An 8646-nucleotide genomic window follows, 5' to 3' on the forward strand; every position below is an offset into this window, starting at 1 on the left:
CAGGTTCATTGGTCCCTTCAGGGTTTTGGCCCGAGTGGGTCGGGTTGGTTATCGGTTGGATCTTCCTGTAGAGCTTAGCCAGATCCACAACACTTTCCATGTGTCTCAGTTGAGGAAGTGTTTGGTGGATGAGTCAGCAGTTGTTCCCCTAGAGGATATTTAGGTTGATAGCAGCCTGAATTATATTGAGAGGCCGGTCGCGATTCTGGTCCGGAAGACAAAGACCTTGAGGAACAAGGCAATTCAGTTAGTGAAGGTGCAGTGGGAACACCGGAAGGGGTCTGAGTGGACGTGGGAGGCTGAGGATGAAATGAGAGAGCATTACCCGGAGTTATTTGCAGCTTCAGCCGCAGCAGACTTCGAGGACGAAGTCTGAGACAAGTGGGGGAGAATTGTAACGCCCCGTCTCTGGTATGTTGTCCCCGTGGCATTTATTTAGAAGTTTTTGAAGAAGAAGAAGAAAGGAGCAAGGAGAAGAGGTGTTGAGCAAAGATCCAAGGGCAAAATCAGAGTTCATTGAGGTATTTCTCGGATTCCTTCTGTTTTATGCTTTAAATCTTCATTAGAACTCTTCTAGGGCTAGTTTGATGCATTTTCTAAGCCCTATAGTTGTATGGATGCCTTTATGGGACGAGATATCCCTAGATCTGTTCATTTAGGAGTTGTAGAGCCCGGATCTGTTGCCTTTTTGGAGATGCCTTGCATAAGAACCCTAGATCTACTCTTCTAAGTGCCTTTTTAGCCTATATCTCCTTTTTCATGTGTATGTACACGTAAAGTTGGAAACTTTACGTGGTGGATCAGCTTATTGAACTCAGATATATCATTTGTATGCGCTGGATTCAAGCAGAATCGAGTTTAGAGTAGTTGCATGGATATGACTCGGCAAGTCGGATGAACGACTCGGCAAGTCAGGTCGCGAGTCCCATTTTTCCCCTTTCTGAGTGTTGTCGAGTGGAAGCCTGTGAGTAGTAGAGTGGACTCAGTGAGTTGGAGAGCAGACTCAGTGATGGAGGGACTCGACGAGTTGTTCATACAACTCGGCGAGTCCAAGGCAATCTTCTTAAGCTCAAGAACAGCTCGTCGAGTTGTTCATATGACTCGACGAGTCGGATGCAGATTGTCTGAGTTCTTGGATCGAGAGAGTACTCGTCGAGTCGATGCCATACTCGACGAGTAGCCACGAGTGGGGTTGTGAAATAAGACTAGAGACTCGTCGAGTTGGCGGCCCAACTCGGCGAGTCAGGTCAACTGTGGGTTGACTTTGACCGGGAGAGTTGACTTTGACCAAGGGTAAAATAGTCATTTTACCCCAGTGCAGTGTTTAGTATTTGATTGAGTGTGTTTATGGACTTGTAGCCGGGGAGATACCGGAGCTGCAGCAGTTAGCTTCCAGAGCCATTCACACAGCAGCCAGTTCACGAGGTGAGTTTCCTTCCAGTAGTAACGGGTCTAAGGCCACAATGCCGGCCCGTTTAGCTAGCAATCAGCTTCAGACCTCGATCCGATGTAGTAGTTAGTATGTTTGATGCCTTCGTGGTTCAGACAGGATTTATGTGTTTATGCCAGTTGATATGTTTATGCTATGTTCAGTCAGCTTCGGACTTCGGTCCGATGTAGGGGACAGAGGTCCAGTCAGCTTCGGACTCCGGTCCGATGTAGAAGACGTAGGTCCCAGCCAGCTTCGGACTTCGGTCCGATGTCTCAGTCAGCTTCGGACTTCGGTCCGATGTCCTAGTCAGCTTCGGACTCGGTTCGATTTAGGGGACGAAGGTCCCAGTCAGCTTCGGACTTCGGTCCGATGTAGGGGGCAAGGCCCCGGTTAGCCGGACTTCGGTCCGATGCAGTGGGCAAGGCCCAGTATGTGCTTTATATGTTATTGTGTGATATGTGGTAGTTTGGGGGAGCTCACTAAGCTTCGTGCTTACAGTTTAGTTTTAGTTTCAGGTACTTCCGCAGGCAAAGGGAAGAGCTCGGGACGATGGCATCGCACACACCACAGCTACAGTTTTTGTCCTGGGAGTTGATCAGCTATCTTAGATATGTTTTGATACAGTCGTGACACCGTTTTCTCATTTGTATTTTAGTATGGTTTTGAGATTTGCAACGCATGGTTTTATTATGATATACTCCGTTTTATGATTTTGGTTATATTAAAAATGAAATTTTCGGGTCGTATTTTTGGGTTGTTTCACAAGGGTTTCAGAAATATAAAGAACATTGAAAACCGAGTTATAACGAAGAAGTTATGACCAACCTAAGATTTCACAACAAAAACCGTCAATACGGTTAAACGTAAAATGAGAAATTTCAATAAAATACTTATTAGCCTTAGGTATCTAAAAAAAGTCATAGATATCATTAAACCGTGAACATACATAAAAAGAACGCCCAAATCTGACTTCGTATGAAGAAGTTATGATTTTTCGAAGTTTCGATATAGCGGTAGATAGCTAAAAACTCGAAATAGAGATCGAGCGATTTCTAGCCGAAACAACCTAAATGAGAATCGAAGATCTCAATAAGAGTAGTGTAACGGTAAAAAGTCTGTCGAAAACGGACATCGGATGAAGAAGTTACGGATTTTTAACGGACTTTTCGTGTCCCGGCCTGTTAAAAATAATATAATCAAAATAAATTTAAAATTTGCCAACGGAGACTAACTGAAAGTTGTAGAGTACATTCTCACCTACGCGTGGATATAAAGAACACGAAAAACGGAGCTCGTACGTGGAATTATGCAATTTAGGAGTTGGAAAAATCCATTTACGCCCCGCGTACCAGAGGATAGGAGCCTCGTCCCATCGGCCACAGGCTCTCCCATCGGACCTCCCATCCAAAGTGCGTCATGCATGACGTCCAGTACGCTCAGCGTAAAGGATTACGCCCCGCGTATCGAGGGTTTCCAGCCCCTATAAAAGGGATGCGAGGGTTCCGAGCATAATTGCTCATTTTCTCTCATTCTCTTGCGTTTTTACTCCGTTTTGCGTGAAAGAAATATCTCGAAGCCCCGATTTTCATACCCAAGTCCCGAAGGAAGTTTTATGTTCCCGAGAATCCCGAGAAATCCTCTTTCTCTTGTTAAAGTTCTGCTCGGTTTTCATCTTACTTTCTTCAATCTATCAGGTGAGTTCATACCCCTATAATTACGTTTTCAAATGCTTTGTAAATGCTTTTATACACTTTTAAGGGGGGGGGGGGGAATACAAGTAAACACACGATTATTCTCGTGTGAATAACATCAATCTTTTGCTATACTTTTTGTTAAAATCAATCATATGTGATTTATAACTATCATACGAAAACGTTCTCATACAACATATCATGATAACAGTTTGTCTTTTTGGAGTGAAACATGTTGCTATATAAATACCAAACACTTTATTTATATTTTGAGTATAAATGTTCAATAATGTTATTACAAATGTTATACCTTACATACAAAGTCGACACTACACCAGGGTTTATCATACAAACGAATCACACATTCAAACTATAATAAGTATAGTTACTAGAGATTCATGAAATTTTATATAATATAAGTACTATATGAAGGAAATACTTTCATATACAAGAACGAATGGACTTTTCATACGTAAATCTATTTAATACTAAGTTTGTGAGTCATTCAACTTCACGTACTTTCAAGTATGCAGTTAAAGTCCTATATTATATACCATGATATCTTGTAGGGAGAGCGTGATACTTGTGTGTATATATCTATACGGGATTGACAATCCCGCACCTAAACTGTTAGCTACAGTTAGACCGGCAAGTCTGGGGTGACAATCCTCATAACAATTCCAATGCCTGAAGAACGTTGTTACAGGCAGTCTGGGTCAATAGCATGGTTATAAAACTCACATGGAGTATTTAAAACACGTGGATTTACAGGGTTATCAAATGCCTTAGTGATTTTATACATACATAAATCTACCATTCTAGGCATGAAAAACACTTTTGCATTTCAGTTTTGGAACTTTTAAACTACCACACATTTATGGAAAAACATTGGATTTCTAGAAGCAAACATTCAAGACAGTCGGGTCTTGGTAGAAAACTACTTTTATACTAGTATGAAATATGGGATTTTCTAGGATTTTTCAAACATCTACAAAAAATTTCATTCATATTTATACAAACATTAACATTAAATACTGATGAAGTCAACAGCTTAAATGCTGATCTACTCTTTCAAATCTACTTGTATTTCTCAAGGATTCAGTAATACATGTAACCTTCAGCTTTTGGAGAAGTGACGCTAAGGTGTCAGTTTAAAACTCATTTTTTTCATCATATTGTAATTTGTTTTGAAACAAGTATCATTCAACAATGTAACTTTTAAATTATATAGATGATGGTTGTTTTACTTTCTTTACTATGTATTCAACCGTTACGATACTACATGAAGTCATCCGCCCTCGAACGATTCCGCCGTTCTGGTTTGGGGGTGTGACATATTGGTATCAGAGCATTGTTTATAGTGAACTAAGTATATCGAACCACATAAGATATACAAAATATAAATGCATAGGGACTAAAACTCTCTGACAAAACGTTTTTACACCTAAACCGCGTTTCATTTAGCTTAAATTATTTGGGTCGTAAAAGCACAAATACATGCATACAACGGGTCATTTTCATAGTTAGAACTATACAAGAAGTATTAAGACATGTTGGACACTACGACTAGGCCTCGGAATATGTAATTGGATTTGGGACGAATATAACCTGAACAACTATATTTATCCGAGATCGGACTAAAGTATGTCGAGGAATGGTCGTAGTGAGCAACAAGTCAAAACTTACCTAAATGACACTGGTATCACACATACAAACTTAAATACGATAGGAGTATTTGGTAAATACAATAGTTTAACTTATGTGTTTAGATTTACATGTTTTAAATTCTAGACGATTCTCATATCTCTATTCTCGCAGAGACACAATGGTTGGATTCCACCCACCAGGGGATCCCTACTACCCGAATCAGGGCAATGGAGGATGGGTAGAGGAGGACCCCGAAGAGGATGAAGAACCTATAGAGTTGGAGGAAGGGGATGACTCTGGGACAAACTCAGAACCAGAAGTAATCAACCCACCAGTCGCCCAACCTCCCGCAGTTAGGAGAAACTTTCAGGGACCAACTCCCATTTGGGGAAGTCACCTTCACCATTGGAGCCAACATCAAGGATTACGTCCTCCCTACGGTATGTGTCAAGACTTCTACGACGTCAGGGATGGAGGTTCAGCCGACCGAGCACTCCCAGTCATGGTGGGCAAACTAGCCAACCAGTCCTATCAATCCGAGGTCCAAGCAAATCGGATTCGTGAAGTCAACATGGAAGTACAAGTTCACACTTCCAACATCCGTCGACTGGACAGGTTTCAGGATGACGCCCAACTCCGCGTCGACACATTCTAAGCACACCTGATTGCAGCCCTCTCTGAGATAAGGGAACAGCAAGCCGCCTTCGATAGGCGCCTTATGGAAGCAAATCTATCAGATACGGAGTCAAGCTCCAAACGCAACCTATGTCGCAAGTAGTACTTGCCGAATCCCAAAATTTTGTTATAGAATCGGAACTCGGCTAAAAGTCCTACTTTTCTTTAACTTCTGTATCGGAAATGCTTAGAAGGGTTGAAATTTTCTTAACTCCAAAATGTAACTTAACGTATGTTTAATATATATGAAGAAATTCCTTTGTGCGTTAATTCTTTGAATACCATTCAGATTCATAAGTTTTTCTACTACTATACACACTTTTATTATGAGTCAAACTCTAAACCTTGGGTAGGTCAGTCGAATTCATAAATTGATAAAAATAACAAATTTATTAACACACAAATTCCGATCATTAAAAGCTTATATTCTTCATTGTATTTCTTTAGCAACACGATGCCGCCGCGTAGATCTACACGCCGTGTCAACAACGCAACACCTCCATCAACGGATAATGACGTGTTGATAGCTGCTGTAACAGCTGCAGTGACAACATCAATGGCACAGATGAGTATTAATGGGCCCGGAGGGGGAGTAAATAGCTCTACGAATGGCCAACGTCAAGGTCGTTTAGGGGATTGCACCTTCAAGGACTTCACCAAAAGCAAGCCCATATCTTTTAATGGATCCGGAGGGATAATGGCTCTATCACAATGGATAGAGAAAACAGAAGCGATTTTCGAGATCTGTGCATGTCTGGAAGTGAGCAAGGTAAATTTTGCTGCTTGTACATTCTCCGAGAGAGCTCTGACGTGGTGGAATGGCCATGTCAAGTCACTAACTCTGGTAGTGGCTTATTCTATGGGCTGAGAGAATCTAAAGCAAATGTTAGTGCAAGAGTACTGTCCAAGGGGCGAAGTACAAAAGCTAGAGCAGGAACTTTGGGCCGTACTATGGTAGGCTTGGACATCACAACCTATACCAATAGGTTTAGTGATTTGGCAATCCTTTGCCCAGGGATGGTTGCTCTAGAGAGCAAGAAGATTGAAAGATACATCTGGGGACTATCACCTCAGATTCGAGGAAGTGTACTAGCGTCCAAACCAGTCAGTTTCGATAGCGCCAAACAGTTGGCACAAGCTCTCGTTGACCATGGAATCTGTCAAGGCTTCGCAACTGTTGTCCCGGAGCAAACCATAAGAAACAACAACAACATCATCAGTACCAACAACAACAACAATAAGAAGTTTTGGAACAAGAGGAAGAGTCAGTTTTCACAGGAACCTTCCAGGAAGCAACAAATAGTGGCAGTCCATGCCGCTACTACCCCCACTGTTACTCTTGTTACCTCTGCACCAGCGAAGCAATATGCTGGGAACCTACCGAAGTGCAGCAAATGCAATTTCCATCACAACGGAAATTGTCGGGAGATGCACTGCAACAACTGCAACAAGAAAGGGCACACTGCCTGTTTCTGTAAGGCACCGACATGACCAATCACCCAAGTCCCTGGAGTCGGTGTGGCTAGGCGTGTTATGGGTGTGGTGAGGCTAGAAACTACAAGAGGGACTGCCCTAAGGCAAGGAATGCTGACGGCATAGGAAGGGTGCTGGAAATAGGGCAAAACGAAGCAATAGCTGATCCCACGGTGGTTACATGTACGTTTCTCCTCAATAGCGCTTATGCATGCATACTCTTTGATTGTGGTGCGGAGAGGAGTTTCATGAGTCATAAATTCAAACACATACTAAAACAGAATCCTCAATCACTCAATAAGATATTTACAGTAGAAATGGCAAACGGTAGAACAGAAAACACAAACGATATGTACATAGGCTGCACACTAACTCTAAACGAACATTCATTTCCAATCGATCTAATGTTGATCACTATAAAGAGCTTTGATGTCATCATCGGTATGGATTGGTTAAGCCTACACCATGCCGATACTTTGTCACGAAAGGGTCGTTCGCCTAAATTTGCCAAACGGCAAAACTCTTGTCATTTATGGTGACAAACCGGGTACCAACTTACAAATCATCTCTTGTGTCAAAGCCCAAAAATACCTGCCTAAGGAGTACCATGCCTTCTTAGCCCATGTAGTAGATAAGGAAAAAGAATAGAAAGACCTCAAAGACATTCCAGAGGTCTGCGATGTTCCCGATGTCTTCCCTGAAGATCTTCCAGGAGTCCCACCAGAACAACAAGTCGAGTTTAGAATCGATTTAATCCCCGGAGCTACCCCAGTAGCTAAGTCGCCGTATCGTCTAGCGCCAGCTGAGATGTAAGAATTATCCAGCCAATTAAATGAACTACTCAAAAAAGGATTCATCAGACCGAGCTTCTCACCTTGGGGAGCACCAGTCCTATTTGTAAAGAAGAAGGATGGATCTTTCCACATGTGTATCGATTATCGGGAACTCAACAAGCTCACTATCAAAAACCGATATCCCCTACCACGCATTGACGACTTGTTTGACCAACTCCAAGGAGCAAGTTATTTCTCAAAGATCGATTTGAGATCTGGGTATCATCAGCTGCGAGTCTTGGAAGGAGATGTTCCCAAAACAGCATTTCAAACTCGTTATGGTCACTACGAGTTTGTAGTGATTCCCTTTGGATTAACAAATGCACCGGCAGTGTGTCATTCATTCCTGGACAAGTTTGTGATCGTGTTCATAGATGATATACTCATTTATTCAAAGAGTAAAGAGGAACATGGTCAACACCTCCAACAAATCTTGGAAACTCTAAGAAAAGAGAAACTATACGCAAAATTCTCAAAGTGCAAATTTTGGATTCGGAAAGTAGATTTCCTAGGTCACGTGGTTAGCAAAGATGAGATACACGTGGACCCTTCTAAAATCAAGACAATAGAGAACTGGTCAGCACCAATAACCCCAACAAAAATCTTACAATTCTTGGGCCTTGCTGGCTATTACCGAAGATTTGTACAAAACTTCTCGAAGATTGCTAAACCACTTACCACCTTGACGCAGAATGGTGTAACTTTCAATTGGGAAGAAAGACAAGACACTGCATTCCAAACATTGAAGTAAGCACTATGCAACGCACCTATATTGTCCTTTCCAGAAGGAACATAAGACTTCGTGGTCTACTGTGATGCATCTAATAAAGTTCTTGGATGTGTTTCGATGCAGCGCGGAAAGGTCATAGCCTACGCCTCGAGACAACTCAAGACG

Source organism: Lactuca serriola, chromosome 3, assembly GCF_051521515.1.
Source record: "Lactuca serriola cultivar US96UC23 chromosome 3, Lser_US96UC23_V15, whole genome shotgun sequence".
NCBI classification, from domain to species: Eukaryota; Viridiplantae; Streptophyta; class Magnoliopsida; order Asterales; family Asteraceae; genus Lactuca; species Lactuca serriola.